This window comes from Oncorhynchus tshawytscha, linkage group LG31 (assembly GCF_018296145.1).
Source record: "Oncorhynchus tshawytscha isolate Ot180627B linkage group LG31, Otsh_v2.0, whole genome shotgun sequence".
NCBI classification, from domain to species: Eukaryota; Metazoa; Chordata; class Actinopteri; order Salmoniformes; family Salmonidae; genus Oncorhynchus; species Oncorhynchus tshawytscha.
The window spans coordinates 8,570,482-8,592,529 of NC_056459.1; positions in this window are offsets into that span (position 1 = coordinate 8,570,482).

Consider the following 22,048-nt stretch of genomic DNA (forward strand, 5'->3'; position numbering starts at 1 on the left):
TAGAGATTACATTCAATATAAGAGAGACAGATATTACATATATAGGAAGTATATCCCCATATACAGTGCCTTCAGAAAGTGTTCAGACCCCTTGAACTTTTCCACATTTTGTTAACGTTAAAGCCTTATTCTAAAATTGGTTACATTTTCTAAAATCCTCAGCAATCTACACACAATACCCCATAATGACAAAGTGAAAAACAGGTTTTTAGAAATGTTTTCAAATGTATTAAAAAAAATAAAAAACAGAAATACCTTATTTACATAAGTATTCCATTGATCATCCTTGAGATGTTTCTTCAACATGATTGGAGTCCACCTGTGGTAAATTCAATTAATTGGACATGACTTGGAAAGGTACACACCTGTTTATATAACCCACAGTTGACAACGCATGTCAGAGCAAAAACCAAGTAATGAGGTTAAAGGAATTGTCCGTAGAGCTCCGAGACAGGATTGTGTCGAGGCACAGATCTGGGGAAGGGTATGCAAACATTTCTGACCTGACTGCCCGGCCCAACTGAGCAATCTGGGGAGAAGGACCTTGGTCAGGGAGGTAACCAAGAACCCGATGGTCACGCTGACAGAGCTCTAGAGTTCCGTGGAGATGGGAGAACCTTCCAGAAGAGCAAACATCTCTGCAGCACTCCACCAATCAGACCTTTATGGTAGAGTGGCCATACGGAATCCACTCCTCAGTAAAAGGCACATGACAGCTCGCTTGGAGTTTGCCAAAACGTACCTAAAGACTCTCAGACCATGAAAAACAATATTCTCTGGTATGATTAAACCAAGATTGTACTCTTTGTCCTGAATGCCAAATGCCACACCTGGAGGAAACCTGGCACTATCACTACAGTGAAGCATGGTGGAGGCAGCATCATACTGTGTGGATGTTTATTAGTGGGGGGACTGGGAGACTATTCAGGATTGAGGCAAAGATTAATGGAGCAAAGTACAGGGAGATCCTTGATGAAAACCTGTTCCTGAGCGCTCAGGACCTCAGACTGGGGCGAAGGTTCACCTTCCAACATGATAATGACCCTAAGCACACAGCCAAGACAATGCAGGAGTGGTTTCGGTCTCTGAATGTCCTTGAGTGGCCCAGCCAGAGCCCAGACTTGAACCCGATCGACCATCTCTGGAGAGACCTGAAAAAGACGGGGCAGCAACACTCCCCATCCAACCTGATAGAGCTTGAAAGGATCTGCATAGAATAATGGGAGAAACTCCGCAAAGACAGCTGTGCATCATACCCAAGAATACTCTAGGCTGTAATCGATGCCAATGGTGCTTCAATAAAGTACTGAGTAAAAGGTCTGAATAACTTATGTAAATGTGATATTTCAGTTTTTTGTTTTATAAATTAGCAAAACATTCTAAAAACCAGTTTTTGCTTTGACATTATGGGTAGATTGATGAGGAAACTAGATTGATGAGGGAAAACAACTATGTAATACATTTTAGAATTAAGGCTTTAACGTAACAAATGTGGAAAAAGTCAAGGGGTCTGAATACTTTCCGAAGGCACTGTATATTTAATTGTGTGTATTCCCGTCAATGCAGTCTGCTTGCTCTATAAAGTTCACACCTTTTCAGATGATGCTTATTCAATGCAAGGGAACACGGTTGACCCCTAAGCCCAAGGCGCGAAGAGAAACCTATTGTATTGATGCAAATCAGGGGGACCAATTAAACATTCCACAATTCGATTAGACATCTGCCCCTCAAATCTGCCAATACCCCACCGCCCCCCTGACCCCCGGGTAGCCCCCACGACCCCAGGGCGGCCTCTGTCCCCGGTTCCTCCCGCCCCCCTGACCCTGTAAGACCCTGGCACAATTGTTGAACCCACCCTAGAGAAAGAGCAGCCAGAGTTCAAGGTAAATGTCCTTTTCTCTGTCTGTCTGCGACCTGCCCATTCCTGCCCTTGCCCATAATAATATGCACCGCTTTTTTTGTCACCCTTTGGACCAGATATGACTCTGTCTTGAAATTGAAGCTTTTCAGCTCCAAATAATTTTCAGAGGCTCTTTCTCAGTGATTTCACGAAAGAAAAAAATGTTTATTCTCATTTGGAAAGTGTGTGTTAATGTAACATACAACAGATAGTAGAAGTAGTGGGATTTTAGGAAAATGAACCTTAAAACATACACGGTATGTACAATTTTAAGACCTACACACAAATGACACATGGTTTGTGCTGGTGACAGCAGATCACATTGCTTTTCTATTTCTTATGAATAACCCGTAGCAATGTTAATTTATTTGAACAGAGCTGGAAAAATTTGCTGGATTTCTTTGTAACTCATTTTCTAAACTTGATACAATCATGCATTTAAAAACCTACCTTCATATCTTAAAGGGCAATGCAATTGCAAACACTAATCTAATTTGAGATTTTTTTGTATGGTACTCTTTTCAGTTTTACTCAATGTTAATAGGGGCATCAATATTCAAGTGGTGGAATAGGTTTTTTTAATGTATATCATATTTATATATCATGTAAGTGCAGTGCATTCGGAAAGTATTCAGACTCCTTGACCTTTTCAAAACAAATGACGTCACAGCCTTAATTGAAAATGAATTAAATACACATTTTTCCTCATCAATCTACACACAATACCCCATAAAGACAAAGCGAAAACAGGTTTTTAGAAATGTTTGAAATGTATTCAAAATAAAAAACTGAAATACTTTATTTACAGAAGTATTCAGACTCTTTGCTATGGGACTCGAAATTGAGCTCAGATGCATCGTGTTTCCGAAGATTCACCTTCCAACATGACAACGACCCTAAGCACACAGCCAAGACAGCGCAGGAATGGCTTCGGGACAAGTCTCTGAATGTCCTTGAGTGGCCCAGCCAGAGGTCGGACTTGAACCCGATCGACCATCTCTGGAGAGACCTGAAAATAGCTGTGCAGCAATGCTCCCGATCCAACCTGAGAGAGCTTGAGAGAATCTTCATAGAAGAATCGGAGAAACTCCCAAAATACAGGTTTGCCAAGCTAGTAACGTCATGCCCAAGAAGACTTGAGGCTGTAATCGCTGCCAAAGGTCCTTCAACAAAGTACTGAGTTGTAACGGCAGATTTCCTCCTCTTTGTCTGAAGAGGAGGTGCAGCAGGGATCGGACCAAAACGCAGCGTGGTAAGTGTGCATATCGTTTATTGTAAAACATAAACTGAACACTAAGAAATACAAAACAATAAATGTGAACATGAATGAAATCCAAACCGAAACAGTCCCGTGTGGTGACAAACACAGAGACGGAAACAAACACCCACAAACCAACAGTGAAACCCAGGCTACCTAAGTATGATTCTCAATCAGAGACAACTAACGACACCTGCCTCTGATTGAGAACCATACTAGGCCGAAACAGAAACCTAAACATAGAAACACAAAACATAGACTGTCCACCCCAACTCACGCCCTGACCATACTAAATACAGACCAAACAAAGGAAAATAAAGATCAGAACGTGACATGAGTAAAGGGTCTGAATTCTTATGTAAATGTAATATTTCTGTTTTTTTATATTAATTTGCAAAAAATTCCCAGATCCCAGGTTTCGGGGCTGTTGCTGGGCAATACGGACTTTCAGCTCCCTCCAAAGATTTTCTATTGGGTTCAGATCTGGAGACTGGCTAGGCCACTCCAGAACCTTGAGATGCTTCTTACGGAGCCACTCCTTAGTTGCCCTGGCTGTGTGTTTCGGGTCGTTGTCATGCTGGAAGACTCAGCCACGACCCATCTTCAATGCTCTTACTGAGGGAAGGAGGTTGTTGGCCAAGATCTCGCGATACATGGCCCCATCCATCCTCCCCTCAATACGGTGCAGTCATCCTGTCCCCTTTGCAGAAAAGCATCCCCAAAGAATGATGTTTCCACCTCCATGCTTCACGGTTGAATGGTGTACTTGGGGTTGTACTCATCCTTCTTCTTCCTCCAAACACGGCGAGGGGAGTTTAGACCAAAAAGCTATATTTTTGTCTCATCAGACCACATGACCTTCTCCCATTCCTCATCTGGATCATCCAGATGGTTATTGGCAAACTTCAGACGGGCCTGGACATGCACTGGTGGACTCACTAAACAAAAGGCTTTGTTTGTGAATGATGTCTGAATGTTGGAGTGTGCGACTGCACTCAAAAAAATGCTGGGTTAAAAACAAACAGATTAGGGTTTTTCATCATTATTCTTGTTCTGGAGGCAACTCTGTAGTATGGTCACTAGCTGGCACAGCCACAATGTCATACAATCTGTTTTTAAACCTAACCCTAACCTTAACCACACAGATAACTCTAATGCCTAACCCTAACCTTAAATTAAGACAAAATAGCAAATGTTTGTTTTTCATGAATTTTTGCAATATCTATCTAAGGGGAAATCTCAGAGTTCTGCCTCCAGGAAAAGAGTCATGACAATAAATGTCAACCTGCTAAAAACAACCCAATTTCATTTATTTGGTAACCAAGCACTGGGTAAATATTGGACAGATCACACACTGGGTTATTTTGACCCAGTCAGTTGGGTTGCGTGACTAACCCAACATATTGGGTTGTTGGGATTACCTAAACATGGGTTAATTTAACCATCAATTGGGTTTGTATTCCCTTTCATGCTGGTTGACCCAGCAGCTGTCTTTTCTTAATGTAATCCATAAGTTATTAGGGGCGTAGCTTTCATAAAGTTGTTTTTGGCCACCTGTGAGAGTAAATGTCATTCCTGTTAAACTTATTACATTTGTACACTGCAATTCGATTTTCCTTGATTATTTTTGCACATTATATGTTCTAATATACATTTATAATATGTTTATAATATGTTTTGGAATATTGTAACAAAGTGGAAACTATCCCAACTTTGGAATATGTATAGACTCTTCAGGAACTCATAAACTTGTGCAAGCCTCTAAAGCTTCAAAAGTGTCCGTGTGAAACTTAAACTTATGATTACAATACAACAGAACAAATTAAAAGTCATGATATTTACTCTCACGAGTGACCAAAAATAACTTCCTGAATGCCATCCCCCTGCTAAGCCACGTCTCCAGTCTTCTGATCTGACCCGCTCAGTCATATCATTAGAACATCTTTGGTCACATCTCATCTCAACTCAACATAAACAACCCAACCTTCCTTTTTTTAAAGACAACAACCAAACTGAGTGACCCAATGCCTACAACCCAGCAACTGGATCATGCAAACAATCCAGCACGTTTGAGTGGCTATCTGTAAAAAAGAAAAACAACAAAATTGGGCCGTCTGGTTTGCATTTTTTTTATACTTAAAGGGCAATTCCACTATTTTTCAACCTCATTTTCATTATCTGCAGTGTATACATATGTAAAAACAGGGCATTTCTACGTTTTATAGAAAATACTACAAAGTAAAAAGGTTCTACTCGATGACATCATCAAAAGTTTAAATATTTGAAAAACAGTGATTTTCAAACACTATGAGATTCGCAGTGAAAAAGTATCTGGCCAGAAAACTACTTAAGTACAAGTTACACATTTAGTTAGGTAATTTTTTACACCTTATGGTAAACCGTAACAGCAAACAAAAATAACAACTACTTGATTTTACATGAATTTATCATTTAAGCCTGCCAGCACCATCTTGCAGATGTCCTCCAGCACAGGCAGTCTCCAATGAAGACTGATATCAAACAGTCCGTAGGCTGTACACTTTCAATTATGGTCTTATTCAAAGTTGACTTAATATCTATCAATGTGCTCAGTTTCATAAAAAGGTAAAATGGTATAAAAGACATTTCGAATAATTTCACAATTTTAAATTAATTTCACAATATTATTTCAAGTACATGTGATGAATGCGTCAAAAGATTTATCCCTAGTGGGACGTTTCATTTTTTAAAACTCAGAATTAAATATCAAGGAGGATCAGTTAAGTGTTACAACAGTCAAACAACAATAAATATCAACATTTCACTTTCAATCATGTTACAGCAAATCAGACACTTTCAATCATGTTACAGCAAATCAGACACTTTCAATCATGTTACAGCAAATCAGACACCTTTCAATCATGTTACAGCAAATCAGACACTTTCAATCATGTTACAGCAAATCAGACACTTTCAATCATGTTACAGCAAATCAGACACCTTTCAGAATGGAATTGAACGTGAAGGTAGGTATTAAGGTAAGAATTTAATTTAAGTAATAAATAATCAAACGGTGCAGATATCAATTGTCATAGCCAACTCAATCATCTTTTTCCTGCCAAGGTTTGATTTACCCTGAATCCTCCTCTTCCGAACCTCTCCTTTCCACTTTGAAGGGTCTTTTCTTTTCTTGGCAGGTCCATTCTCCTTCCCCTCGGTTATGTTGCTACAAGCTGTAAATAAACTAAATGGCACAAAAATCTTATTCAGATGATGCACTGTATGACTAATGTACTTATAGACCTTGTCATAAGAGAGAGAGAGAGAGAGAGAGAGAGAGAGAGAGAGAGAGAGAGAGAGAGAGAGAGAGAGAGAGAGAGAGAGCGCAATGCAGTGGGAGAATGCCAAGAGTGTGCAAAGCTGTCATCATGGCAAAGGGTGGCTATTTGAATAATTTCAAATATAAAATGTTTAACACTTTTTTGGTTACTACATGATTCCATATGTGTTATTTCATAGTTGTGATGTCTTCACTATTGTTCTACAATGTAGAAAATAGTAAAAATAAAGAAAAACCCTTGAATGAGTAGATGTTCTAAAACATTTGACCGGTAGTGTATATCTTAGAAATACTTATCTTACTCCAGAAATATCTAAAATTTCAAAGGCAGAAAGTTATTTGGATTCATTATGGATCCCCATTAGCGATCAAGATATTATGTTGTGAAATGTATTGTAATGTTTTTAAAATTGTATATAACTGCCTTCATTTTGCTGGACCTGGGATTTCACAACACAATACCTTGATCGCGTCTGGCTAAGATTGAACCCACAAACAAAAATCACTTTAAGTGAAGATGCACGCTTCACTGCAAAAGCTGTGTTGGAGATATGGGATTTGACAGACAACTTTGAGAGCCAGTGGACTTAAGAGTTTTGATGACAAGCTATTTTGAATATATTTCATTGGCCGAGGGGTCATGAAACATTCATACAGACATAAAGTGGCATGGTCTACAGACAATCATAGACTACAAGGAAAACCAGCCACGTCGTGGACACCGACGTCTTGCTTCCGGACAAGCTAAACACCTTCTTCACCTTCTTTGACGATAACACAGTACCATCAACGCAGCCCGCTACCAAGAACTGTGGAATCTCTTTCTCTGTGGCCAACGTGAGTAAGACATTTAAGCATGTTGACCCTCACAAGGCTAACGGCCCAGACAGCATACCTAGCAGCGTCCTCAGAGCATGCGCAGACCAGCTGGCTGGAGTGTTTAAGGACATATTCAATCTCTCCCTAACCCAGTCTACTGTCCCCACATGCTTCAAGATGGCCACCATTGTTTCTGTACCCAAGAAAGCGCTTCTGTCATCATGAAGTGCTTTGAGATACTAGTCAGGGATCATATCACCTCTCCCTTACCTGACACCCTAGACTCACTTCAATTTGCTTACCGCCCCAATAGATCCACAGACAATGCAATCGTCATCGCACTGCACACTGCCCTATCCCATCTGGACAAGAGGAATGCCTATGTAAGAATGCTGTTCATTGACTATAGCTCAGCATTCAACACTATAGTACCATCCAAGCTCATCATTAAGCTCGAGGCCCTGGGTCTGAACCTCATCCTATGCAATTGGGTCCTGGACTTCCTGACGGGCCACCCCCAGGTGGTGAAGGTAGGAAGCATCACCACCATTTCGCTGATCCCCAACACTGGAGCTCCACAAGGGTGCGTGCTCGGCCCCCTCCTGTACTCCCTGTTCACCAATGACTGTGTGGCCACACATGCCTCCAACACAATCATCAAGTTTGCAGATGACACAATAGTAGTAGGCTTGATTACCAACAATGACAAGACAGCCTACAGGGAGGAGGTGAGGGCCCTGGGAGTGTAGTGCCAGGAAAATAACCTCACTCAATGTCAACAAAACAAAGGAGCTGATCGTGGACTTCAGGAAACATAAAAGGGAGCATCCCCCCATCCACATTAACGGGACCACAGTGGAGAAGGTGGAAAGTTCCTCTGCGTACACATCACAGACAGACTGAAATGGTCCACCCACACAGACAGTGTAGTGAAGAAGAAGCAACAGCGCCTCTTCAACCTCAAGAGGCTGAAGACATTTTGCTTGGCACCTAAAACCCTCACAAACCAGTTTACAGATACACAATTGAGAGCATCATGTCGGGGGGTATCACCGCCTGGTAAGGCAACTGCACCACCTGCAACCGCAGGGTTGCAAAAAAAATCATCAAGGACAACAAACACCTGAGCAAATGCCTGTTCACAGGTCAGTACAGGTTTATCAAAGCTGAGACCGAGAGACTGAAAAACAGCTTCTATCTCAAGGCCATCAGACTGTTAAATAGCCACCACTAGCACATTAGAGGCTGATGCCCTATATACATAGACTTGAAATCACTTATTATTAAATTCCATTCCAAAATTGTATTTGATTTGATTTGAAAGGGGAACCATTAGTATCAATTCATGTTAAAAAAAAAGATCTCCGCATTTGGAGTTGCAAGGTTTTCACCCGAGAGCGAAGATATAATAATCGAAATCTATGTCACTAAAATGATTTGGTAAAATGTAACTGTTAAAAAGTATGTTACTTCCTTCAGAAATTACTTGAGTAAGAATACAAAGAGTAACTACAGAGAGTAACTAGAAAAGTACAATACTTACAAAAAATATAAACACAACATGTAAAGTGTTGGTCCCATGTTTCATGATCCCAGAACTTTTCTATATGCACAAAAAGCTTTACCTCAAATGTGGTGCACAAATTTGTTTACATCCCTGTTAGTGAGCATTTCACCTTTGACAAGATAACCCATCCACCTGACATGTGTTGCATATCAAGAAGCTGATTAAACAGCATGCTCATTACACAGGTGCACCTTATGCTGGGGACAATAAAAGGTCACTCTAAAATGTGCAGTTTTGTCACACAATACAATGCCACAGATGTCTCAAGTTTTGATGGAGCGTGCAATTGGCATGCTGACTGCAAGAATGTCCGCCAGAGCTGTTGCCAGTGAATTTAATGTTAATTTATCTGCCAAAATATTGTTTTAGAGAGTTTGGCAGTACATCCAACCGGCCTCACAACCGCAGACCACGTGTAACCACGCCAGTCCAGGACCACCACATCCAGCTTCCTCACCTGCGGGATCGTATGAGACCAGCCACCCAGACAGCTGATGAAACTGAGGAGTATTTATGTCTGTAATAAAGCCCTTTTGTGGGGAAAAACTCATTCTGATTGGCTGGGCCTGGTTCCCCAGTGGGTGGACCTGGAGCCCAAGTCAGTAGGCCTATGCCCTCCCAGGCCCACCCATGGCTGCACCCCTGCCCAGTCATATGAAATCCATAGATTAGGGCCAAATTAATTTATTTCAATTGACTGATTTCCTTATATGTACTGTAACACAGTAAATTCGTTGAAATCTTTGAAATTGTTGCATGTTGAGTTTTTATTTTTGTTCTGTTTAGTTCCTCCAAAAATGTATTGAAGTACAAGTAACGTGTTACTTTCAGCGCGTTACTATCTACTTCTGCCTCTGGCTAGAAACTCATTTCAGGTTTTGAAAATAACCTTTTTTTTCACTTTTCATTGAAAAGCATTTTTTAGGACCTTTCTTCTTATCTTTTTAACCATAGATCATAGAAACACTTCGTTTGCACATGTGTAGACATTCAAAATACAAAAATCATCCCAGCATATTGTCACGTTCTGACCTTAGTTCTTTTGTTATGCCTTTGTTTTAGTATGGTCAGGGCGTGAGTTGGATGGGTAGTCTATGTTCTTTTTTCTATGATTTGGTATTTCTGTGTTTGGCCTTGTATGGTTCTCAATCAGAGGCAGCTGTCAATCGTTGTCCCTGATTGAGAACCATACTTAGGCAGCCAACGTTAGAAAAAGGTGAGGACCAATGGGCAGCGTGGTAAGTGTCCATATTTTTTATAAAATAATAGAACACTGAACAAAAACAACAAAGTGAACGAATGAAACAGTTCTGTCTGGTGCAGATACAAACACTCAACAGAAAACAATCACCCACAACTCAAGGGTGAAAACAGGCTGCCTAAGTATGGTTCTCAATCAGGGACAACGATTGACAGCTGCCTCTGATTGAGAACCATACCAGGCCAAACACAGGAGTACCAAATCATAGAAAAAAGAACATAGACTACCCATCCAACTCATGCACTGACCATACTAAAACAAAGACATAACAAAAGAACTAAGGTCAGAACGTGACAGTAACTTTGACTTTGTTCAGGGCACATAGCCCAAAGCTTCACGGTTTGGTTTTGTTCTTTGTTTTGTCTGCGTCATTTTTAATAAAGAAAAAATGTACGCTTACCATGCTGCACCTTGGTCTAGTCCTTCAGCCAGCCGTGACACATATAATGCAAAATGCATCATACGGTGATGATTTCTGTATTTTGAACACTAATGAAACAAATACCAAAATATAGTTTTTGGGTGGAATTCATGTTTTTATTATGTATTTATTTATTCAAGAAAACAAGTGATAGACAACAATACAGAAAATAAAATAAAAATAATAAAAAAATAATAATACGGTGTGCAGGTGTGGTTGGAAGCCCAAAGGCTTGTATGAAAACCACACTACAAAAAAACTACATACAATACATACAAGTACAAAAATAAGTATATTTAAGTATATTTAAAACCAGATACTTTTAGACTTCTACTCAAGTAGTATTTTACTGGGTTACTTTTACTTAAGTCATTTTCTTTTAAAACATCTTTATTTTTACTCATATGATAATAGGGTACTTTTTCCACTACTGCATGGATGTTTGTTTATGCTGTTGTCAAGCACACCTCTTCTTCCGTCTAGGTTTTATTTGTACTTTAGGCTACTGAAACTCACACAAAGTTTGTTAACTAGCATAACCTGTCCCGTTAACTACTGCTCCCCCTCTCCGGCACTGCTCCCCCTCTCCGGCACAACGTCGCCAGTTGTCTCATCATTACGCACACCTTTCATCATTGTTACGCGCACCTGCGCCTAATGACACTCACCTGGACTCCATCACCTTCCTGATTACCTCCCTTATATCTGTCACTCCCCTTGGTTCTTTCCTCAGGCATTATTGACTCTGTTTCTGTTTGTACTCTACTTGTGTTTCTTGTTTTGGTCTATCTTCATTTATTTTAAAAATTCACTCCCTGTACTTGTCTCCCGATTATTAGCGTACACGTTTCAAAACCAGTCCATGACGATCATTTCCAATGAAATACAGAGATTTGTTTATTTGGTTGAACATTGTCAATCAATCAATCACATTTATTTATTAAGCCCTTTTTACATCGGCAGATTTCAGAGTGCTATAAAGAAACACAGCCTAAAACCCCAAACAGAAAGCAATGCATTTGTAAAAGCACGGTGGCTAGGAAAAACTTCCTAGAAAGGCAGAAACCTAGGAAGAAACCTAGAGATCTGAGGGGTGACCAGTCCTCTTCTGGCTGTGCCAGGTGGGATAGTACATGGCCATTAAGACCAGATTGTTTTGAATATTTTCAAATGTTCACAGTGACTCACTTCTGCTAAACTGACAGTCACAGAATGCCCCATCTACACACATAAACTAATTTGCATGACCCCTAAATAATAGGCTGCAAGACATTCAAATGTGTAGACACATTATAGTATGTTATTGTTTTGGTCATATGTTATGCTAGATGTATGGTGTCATCACTACAGTAAATCCTGTCTTCTGTTGTTACAAGAACTCATCCCAGATACAGTATGTGCAATGAGGAATACAATTGGCTTGATTCAATATGAATTCCCTAAAACCAGAAGGGAGGACAGAGCTTGAAACACATTTTTGGAACTCCTTGGAAACTATTTTGTGATCTACATCCAGCTAGCAAGTTTCTTGGGATGCTGTGTCATATCAGTCCAATCTGTGTAGAAGCTACAGGTGAGATTCAACTCCAACTCAGCGATCCTCCTGGCTACAGACACATTAAATGGGCTCTGAAAATGGAGGCCTAAAATATATTTGTGTGCTGATCACTTTGAACTCTGTCCCTGTGAATTTTGGCAGGAAGTGACTATCATTGGTGTAAAACGACCGTTTTTGGTCCTTCTCCCAGCCTGCACTGTTGGAGAGGACAGAGGGGCAGAATGGCTCTCTGGGTCACTTCAACATGGCAAGAGATTTAAAGAGATTGAACCCAGTGAACTTACTATTTCCCAGAGACGCATCCCTCTTTTATTTGGCTGTATAAACTCAAAAGAGCAAATAGAAGTTGCACATTTCATGTGGTTATGGCATCGCTGCATCAAGCATGAACAAAGGTCAGCATGGTGCGAATCCTAACTTCCACTCTGGTGAAATGTTCACTTAGTCTCCTATTAATATCAATGCACGTGTTATTTACACTTTAATTAAACATTTTGTACTGTGGGTTTATATTTTTTAATACATACCTTTTTTTTGCATTATGAAAAGCTCCATTTCAATATTTTACTTGTTCAAATGCTAAGCATTGGACTTGAGATTCACATCATGGTATAAAGAAACTGAAATCTGACTGGGACACAATCTGTCGATAACAAATCATGTTCATTGAACCATCAAACTACACTAAGGCATTTCATCAAAGATACATCAATAGTTGTCCTTATTTATTCCATAAATGATAGAATATAGCTAAAAAGATACATCTGGGATTGAGTTGTCAAATCTCAGGATTAAATTTTGTCCGTCGCATATTTTAGCCCCCCCCGCTCTCCCTTTTAGTATATCTGTAGCCACAACACAATGTTAAACGCTTTTGTCCCTCATCTTCTTGCTCTGAACAGTGTTTCTGGCCAATCACAAAACGTGTCCAACGGGGGCATTGAACTTGGTCTGCCATGTTCTCCCATGGCTGACTTTAATCCTATTACTGTTGGCCATGGCGCATAGATCACGGCCTTTCATCCTTCCCCCATTAGGGTCTATGTGCTGTGCTGTTGACTAGGGGGTGTTGGTGTAGCTTTAATTACATTGTAAACTATTCACCGCATCCGTGTGTCATAACGTGTTATCCTCTGATTCAGTTATAACCCGCCGTTTGGATCGTAGGGCTGAATGGGTTTCGCTATTGGGGCGGTGGGGCATTTTCAATCGGTTTCTCACCCTGTTAGTTTTGACTGAGGTTAACGTTTCAAACTTGGTACTTGAGTTCTGTAACATTTTGAACATTTGAATGTTTAGATTGGCATGATAATGGAACTGCAGATTTAAAAGCAGTTGATATGAAATGAATGAATCTAAAGGCCTGTGGAGGAATGGAGATGCAGGCTGTCTAGTCGTGGTGGTTTGGTGTTCAAGCCAGTTCTTTACAGTTCGTGTCTTCTAGGTTGGAAATAGCGTTTTGCTACATTGAACAATTGTGATACATTGGCCGCATTCTTCCCTATTGGATTTTTTTATTCAAAAGGAACCGGAATTAAATATTTGCAAATACCCAATTGTTTTCCCTGAGTTTTACTTATCTAGGCAAAGCGATGGCACACACACAGCCTTCTGCGGCTCTCAATAGCCACATTTGCGTGGACATTGACCAGAGTCAATTGCCTGTCAAATGCTATGCATGATTAGATACCAGTGGATATTGGGCCTAATGCAGGGAGCCTCCTATAGAGTCCAGACAGTGCCCCCCCCCCTTCTCTTGACCTTTTATCTCACCGCTCAGTTCAATGTTAACATCCAGCAGTGTCCAGTTGGCCAGCTCCTGCGCAAAATGGTTCCTCCCCTCTTTTCTCACCCTCACCTCCTCTTGTGTGCTATCCAGCTGGCTGTGACCTATGACCCGGACAACCTCACTCCTGACCCTTGGACTCGTTCCCACGCCACACCCTTTTGTGTGGACCGCGCCATGGCAACGCCTCGGTCACTGCTGCCACGGTAACAGATGGACAGAGCCCTGGAAATAACTTCATTCGAGCCGCGGACAATCTGCCCAGGGGTACCCCACACACACCCCAAAGCCCCCCAAACACTCCCTCCACCCCTGCACTCTGCGCCCACAGTCCTTCGATTAATTCCGCTGCGGTACTTCTGGTTATGCTATTTAATAAAGTCATTACCATGGTAATCTCAGATTTATCCTGACATGTGCGCTGAAAATGTTCATAGAAATAAGAAGAGCATGTCGTCAATGCAGTAAGCCGCAAAAGGCACGAACAAGATACACAAATATCCTATTTCACAGTGCTGGTATTTATGGCAGGGAGTGGGAGTGGTAACTAACGTCATCAGCTAACTTCATAATTATTAGCTAAACCACTTTTATTAGTCCTATTGTTTTTCTCACATTCTGCAAAGGGTAGCTTTAAGGAGAGATGTAAAGAGACAGATTGGAGCAATAGGAATTTGTATGCTACTCCAAAACAAATGGAAAGAACAATAGTAGCATTAACATACCCAATAAGGTGCTTGCTGGACATTTTGTGAAAATTACTTATCACTAATTACATTTTTTGACTTGACCAATTAAGTTGATTATGGGGACAAATGTGTTAAATTAAACAGGAACTGTGTTTGATTGTGTTGAATGGGCCTGTGACCATGTTGGTGTTGTGTTGTCAAAACACACACTTGTCCTAATAGAGCAGTCTGATCCTCAATGTCGTTTCACCTCCCCCTCAGAGTAAACAAACAAACACACAAAATGGCTCCTAATGAAACTGCCGATTACTCCCAAAAGCATCATATTTCACAAATATGTACAATTATGTTTGAAAAGGTTAATCTCATAGGCTGCATCTACACAGGCATCCCAATTCAGATTTTTTTCTACTAATAGCTTCTTTTAGAGCTGATCTGATTGGTCAAAAGACCAATTAATGACAAGAAGATCAGAATTGGGATGCCTGTATGAACGCAGCCGTATACGCCTACATGAAAACAACAACACTATTAAAAACGAAATGATCTCCCAGTCTTATAAAAACAGTTGTATTTTTTATTTATTTTTTCTAGCACTTTTAGTTGGAAGTTCAGCATAAGATTCAAAAGTGGGAGACGTTTTCAGCTCAGCCCAACAGACTGACTGATCAAGAGGCGCCAACGGTGACCCCAAAAGACAGACCATTGATGCAAAATCACACAAGCGCAACCATTTATTCAATTTTGGATTTTGTATCCCTCTGTCCCGCATCTGCATCACTATCTTTCCCTCTCATTCCACCCCTCCTTGCACCCCCCCGCCTCTCGCCCAGTTCATTGTACCAAAGGAGATTTTCTTCATTGAGGCCCAGTCTCTTAGGTAACCCCAGTGCTGCATGAAATGAAAGAGAGAGAGAGAGACAGAGAGAGAGAGAGAGAGAGAGAGAGAGAGAGAGAAAGAAAGAAAGAAAGAAAGAAAGAAAGAAAGAAAGAAAGAAAGAAAGAAAGAAAGAAAGAAAGAAAAAGAAAGAAAGTGAGAAAAAAGAAAGAAAGAGAGAAAAAAGAGAGAGAGAGTGAGAGAGAGAGAGAGAGAGAGAAAGAGAGAGAGACAGAGAGAGAGAGAGAGAGAGAGAGAGAGAGAGAGAGAGAGAGAGAGAGAGAGAGAGAGAGAGAGAGAGAGAGAGAGAGAGAGAGAAAGAGAGAGAGAAAAAAGAGAGAGAGAGAGAAGAGAGAGAGAGAGAGAGAAAAAGAGAGAGAGAGAGAGAGAGAGAGAGAGAGAGAAAAGAGAGAGAGACAGAGAGACAGAGACAGAGAGAGAGAGAGCGAGAGAAAGATAGAGAGGGGGGAGTGAAGGAAATTGAAAGACAGAAGGAGGAACAGGCAGAAAGGGTCGGAGAACGCAAGAGAGAAGGATGCAGGAGCAGAGAAGGCAAGAGTTAAGATGCTAAAGTAGGACAAGTGTGTCAGACATTGAACGCAACGCAGCTAAAACAATAACACATTTGAGGGAAGAAGATCAAAAATATTTCAGGATGAATTTCTACACCTTTGAGCAGCAGTGTTTTTATTTGTTATAACGTGTCAATGTTTTTAGGCCTCAACTAAGTCTAGTAGCTTTTTTTGTTGTCTTTAAGGTACTCAACATAGCTTGAATACATCGGTACACTTTAATTGTTGTGCCAATGTGTATGCAACCATGGTTGAGGTGGTCTATAGTGACCTGTTATGATATAAGAGCAGTAGTTAAGGTTGAATTCAGAGCTAGAGGTTGTATCTGTGGCATGGAGCCGTGTCGTAGACCAGATGCAGCAGTTGGACTCTCGTTGGATTCCTTTTCGGGACAGTGGAACAACTTCACTGCTGCTCAACAGATTACTACCACTTTGAAGAAACTTCTCAAGATGAATGGGTAAAAATGGGTGACTAGCTTCTATTTTCCAGTCGTGGCTGATATTCAGGAAGGGAAACAATCTTTATTGAACCTTCTAAACATCCTCTGTGGGAAAAAATGTACTAAGTACTGTAAAAATCAAGATTTGGTTTTTGATATTTAAAAGAGGTTAACTTAACCCGTTTTTAAGCAAAGCACTTTTTTTTCTGTAATCAAGTAAAAGGGCATTTTCTGAATTCAAAAGAAAAACAAGTCTTCATTAGACTTTTAAATATGACTTTTTATAGTATCTACTCAATAGTATCTACTCAAACAAATAACTGTAAACTTTAAGATATGGATATGAAATACTTTATTTCTCTTTGTGGGGCGTGCGGGGCTGCTCTTCAATTGTGAGCAGCACATGGAGCATCAATGAATGGCTGAGGCCTTTCGAAAGCAGCCCATATTATTCGCATTGACACAGCTCATATAGAAAGACAAATGTGGCATAGAGCAATTCAGTTTGGGGGGCTACTTTTGTTTCAACCTCTCACTTTTGTTTCCAGCTCTTACCTTGGCTGCTCATGTGTTAACACTCGGCTGCACTAAGTTATCATAGGGAGCTTTTGTCTCTTTGATCCGTGTGACCATGGGGAGCCCTTTTGTATGGGTCACATTGCTGCTGCCTTGGGGTGCTGCCCTGCAAAGTGACCCTGCGTTCATCATTGTGTCATGAACACACAGAAAGGGTGGTTGAGTTAGGGTTTCAGAGGCCTTCATTTCCCTATACGTTTCGCTGTGCCCTATGTCTATCCAAACGTCTGCCCATCCATCCCTGCTATGTGCTCACCCAGGGGGGGTCCGGAGCTGATTGTCCAAACGCAATTCTTGTGTCTGCCTCCCTGAAACCAGGAGTTGTGGATGGACATCACGCCCCTGACCTCCAGAAATCTCCAGTAATGCAGACATGGAAGGGACAGAAGCAAACGTGTGGGTATAAATGGTCACCTTTACCACGCTGGGCTTTTTCCCAAAAAATATTTGTACTTCTACTATTCTCCAGCTTCTAAACGTGGCTCACGGTGGCGGTTAAGAGCCAGAACAAGAGGTTGAGTCTACTTGGAGGCTGAAGTCATTAGAGGGAGAAATGAATAGCATTTATAATGTTAAGTACTGTTGAATGTGTCCGGTTTGCACTTCAGTCCCTGTTTTCTAGGTTGCTATTTCTTTCAAAGCTATTCAGAAAAGGTCTCACAAGATGCACACTTTTAGCAGGAAAGGGGAGAGAGTGAGAGAAAAATTCATTGAATGAATGAAGCGAGGTGTGTGTGTGTGTTTGCATTTGCCTGTGTTTGGCAAAGTTCAGGGGTTAGGCTACGGAATAATAGGGAAAACGAGAGCAAAAGTAGAGCACTGTAAAGGATTTGGAGATTGTAGGGAGAGACGGGGCTTGGGGCGAGAGACTGGGATTATCAGGGAAGGAGGGATTTCAGAAGAGAAAGAAGGAGAAGAAAAGGGCAATAGGACATTTTTGGAGGGAAAGACAAGAGAACAAGGAAGAGAGAAATGTGTAAAGTACGAAGGGCCCAAAATGAGCGCAGAGAGAAAGGGAAGTACAAAATAAGTTGAGAAAAAAAATTGCCAGGGAGGAAGTTCGAGCGAGACTCGGGAAATAGCTATAGAAAGGAAAGAGAAAGAGAGAGGGTGGAGAAAAGAGAGAGACAGAGAGATCAAGAGGGAGGCAGCATTAATATGCTAATGGCCTGGGTGAATGCACAACAGGCCCACTGACCAGGCTAATCACGGGTGGACACACACTGGGGCTAATCCTTCACGCAGCTCCCTCGCACACACCTCCGTGCACACACTGATCACGCACTACTAACACAAAACACACACACACAACCCACCCACACATCCACTATTTGCACTGACCCACACAAATAACATCATTTGATGCTAATAATAGCACAGGAACATACATAACATATATAACATATATATGCACAATGCCCTCTCACTCTCACACACAAACAGTTGCTCAGACAATATCGCCATGGTTATTTAGCTCTCTGAAGCCACGATTGGACTCTGTGGGCAGAATGTGTCCTCTGGTGGGGTTTCTACCACTCGTTTTGTTAGGGTTTTCTCTTTCCTCTGAGCTGGAGTCAATGAAGCTTCTAATATTTACTGAAGAGATTGGCTGCCATCTGTGTGTCTAACCCAGACTGAAGGAGTGGAGGTGTTGAGTAAGCACAGGGAAGTGGTTCCAAACAATTCCTGTAATAAATGCTGTGTCCATGTTTATTTAGCTATCACGTCACGTGTAATATCATGTCTTTCACTTAAATAAAAAAAAAACATTCAAATGAGTTGACGTGACTTTTCCCGTTTTGTTTCCTCAAAGTGATTAGTAGCTATATATGAATGGAAACTCAACGCTTTATGTTAAGTAACTGTCTTTGTTATCCATCTCAAGAGTTGAGTTTAAAACAACAACAAAACTGTCACAGATATAACCCGACAAAGGTTAGGATTTAGGTATTGCATTGTATCTTGAATTGTATCTTGAACACTCAGTTACCCAGGGTAAGAACAAGTTACCCCTCAAGTCGAGTGGGGTTTAGAGGGAAGCAGTGGAGACAGCTGGTGGTTGATATTAGAGCAGCACCTCGGGGCAACCTAGCCCTACACTGACATATGATCACGTCTCAGTTAAGCTAGGCTAATGCTAACTGTGCTCTGGCCAACTCTTATGTCTGGCAGCAATGACAACAACAACAATAGGAGTGTAGCCATAACAACAGCAACACCAATGGAAACGTAACACTCATTTAATTTGATTGGATGGGGATTAAAGTCCCCTCAAGTCCACACCAGTCGCATCATATCTGGAAAACAAAAAACTGACCTAAGGTCAACGTCTCTACGGTCAACTTCAGTTAGTGCCACCCGGAAACCTTGGGACATCGATACCCTAAACCTTACCATAACCATAACCCTAACCTTATCCTTAACCCTTAACTCTTAACCTTTTACAACGTTAAATGTTTTAGATTTCAACTACATTTAAAACATTTTAACTTTCAATTTCAATGGGGTAACATCAGAGTTGGACATCCCAAGGACCCCACTTGGACTTTTCAGTCAACTTCACCCTACTCTGTACCCTGGGCTGCTCTCTCCTCTCCTGGTCCGACTACAGCTCTAGACTTCAGAGAAACCTTCTCCAAGTTCACCCTACTCTGTACCCTGGGCTGCTCTCTCCTCTCCTGGTCCGACTACAGCTCTAGACTTCAGAGAAACCTTCTCCAAGTTCACCCTACTCTGTACCCTGGGCTGCTCTCTCCTCTCCTGGTCCGACTACAGCTCTAGACTTCAGAGAAACCTTCTCCAAGTTCACCCCTTCCACTCACTTCGACCTCTTGGTGGTCTAAGAAAACACAGTACCAAGAGTCAGTAAAAAAATAAAAATCAGGTACAATACAATCCAACTGATTTATTCAGAGATTAAACCAAGACTTGCCTTCTAAAATATAAATGTTGTTCACCTTACTTGTCACATTTTAATGTCTTTACCTTGATGTACAGATTGGTGGTGGAGTTGGCTGTCACCAACAGTAGAAAGCTGTCAGAGGAGACTGCATTTCATTAGGGGATTCTTAATCATCAGATTTGTCTGTGGAAAATCTGTTAATGTCAAAGTTATAAGTATGGTTTGTTTTCCGTTACCTGTGACAGTGAGGGAGAGGAGCTCACTCTCAGAAGAGAAGTCATGGGAAAAAAACATAAATCTCATGAACACAGCTGTAGTTCCCTTGGTGGGAGTCATCTGCAGATGGAAAGAGGAAGGCAGCAGAGTGATAGACAGCTGGCTAGGTCTGGGTTGTTTTGGAGTCAGGGTACGTGAGGAGGAAGGAGACACCCGGGTGCTGTGGCTGAGTGGAGCAGGTGATGGTGAAGCTGTGGCCCCTGAACACCTCTAGAGTCCCTTGGTGGCCCCTGGAGACCCCTCCCATTGAGATGGTCAGGGAGATATCAGGCTTATGGGGGAGATCTATATAAATAAAACAGAAAAATAAAACCTCTTTAAAGGGGCAATCAGCAGTTGCTACATTCAGTGTTTGTAAATACGATAAATGTAAACAAACACTATATAGCCTCAAAACATGGTCAAACTAACATTTTGATATCATGGATGGTCAGTCCTTGCATCCATAGCTCTGTCTATGAATTTGAAAGTGGTTACATTTCTCCAATCCCCATCCCTCTGCTTTTTACAGAAACAGGGCGGGGAGTGGCTTTGTTATTGTTTCAACTGCTGATCGCCACTTTAACTAATTTCATCATATACTGTAGATATGACCATAACATCAGCATGTAACAGTGCTTGCCAGCCTCTCTTACAGGGCAACATCTGTGATGGGCCTATAGTGACTGAAATTACATGAAAATACAAAAGCATTGTGTGATACTTTGCATTGTTATTGAATTATTATTAGTTCATCTTTATGAGCAGCAAAGCAGCCACAAAAGTTCAACTGTGAGATGTGTAAAGGAAGTTGTATATAAATCAGCTGAATATGATAACTTTAGTGTTACCTGAGCAGATCACCTTTAATATAGTCACCAAAGTTAGCCCTGTGCCTCTTCCATAGTCCCTAAGCGCAGGCTCAGGTTGTCACAACTTCCGCTGAAGTCGGCTCCTCTCCTTGTTCGGGCGGCATTCGGTGGTCGACGTCACCGGCTCTCTAGCCATCGCCGCTCCATTTTTCATGTATCCATTTGTTTTGTCTTGTTCCCTGCACACCTGGTTTTCATTCCCCAATCATCATATGTATTTATTCCTCTGTTCCCCATCATGTCTTTGTGTAGGATTGTTTTGTGTTACGCTGGTTTGTTCCGTGTTTATTCTTTACACGAAGATTGTTACTTTGTTAACTTTATATAGTTGTGTCTATTTTGGAGCATTTACACTTTTGCCTATTTTGGTTGGAGGTTTTTTGATGCAGTTGCGTCCTACTGTTATTCTCTTCTGCCAAATAAAATGTGCTGTTCAGAACTCTCTGCTCTCCTGCACCTGTCTTCTCCACCAGCAGCACCCAGCCATAACACAGGTCCATTACAGTACACTTCAAACCCTTCAGTGTGTTTTCCAAGTAGTCTTGAAACAGTGGAGCCACAGTCCAGCTGTCTACACCAAAAAAATCAGTGACATCCTTCAATTTCCAGCCATATTTTACAGGCTACATATTCCTCTTTCCCTGTTGGTACCACTCCACTCTACCAACGCAGCGACTGCCTCCTCCCACCAGCCTCACATCATCAGACTCTGGAGAAAGAAGAGTACATACTATTTATTTATACATTCTCAACAGGGCGCTACAGACAAGCTGCCGACAGACTACCTCTGCATCCTGCCTGTCAAAGTCAGCTTCACACGCTGACGTCCAGGACTGATTGGACTTCAGCTCCACTCTTCCAGAGCAGAAACCAGCTTCATCCACAAACTTGAAAAAATCTGAACAAAAAGAGACGGTAGAACGTTCAGTTTTGTTGACGATACTAGTATTTTCAGCCCCCCAAAAATATGAATA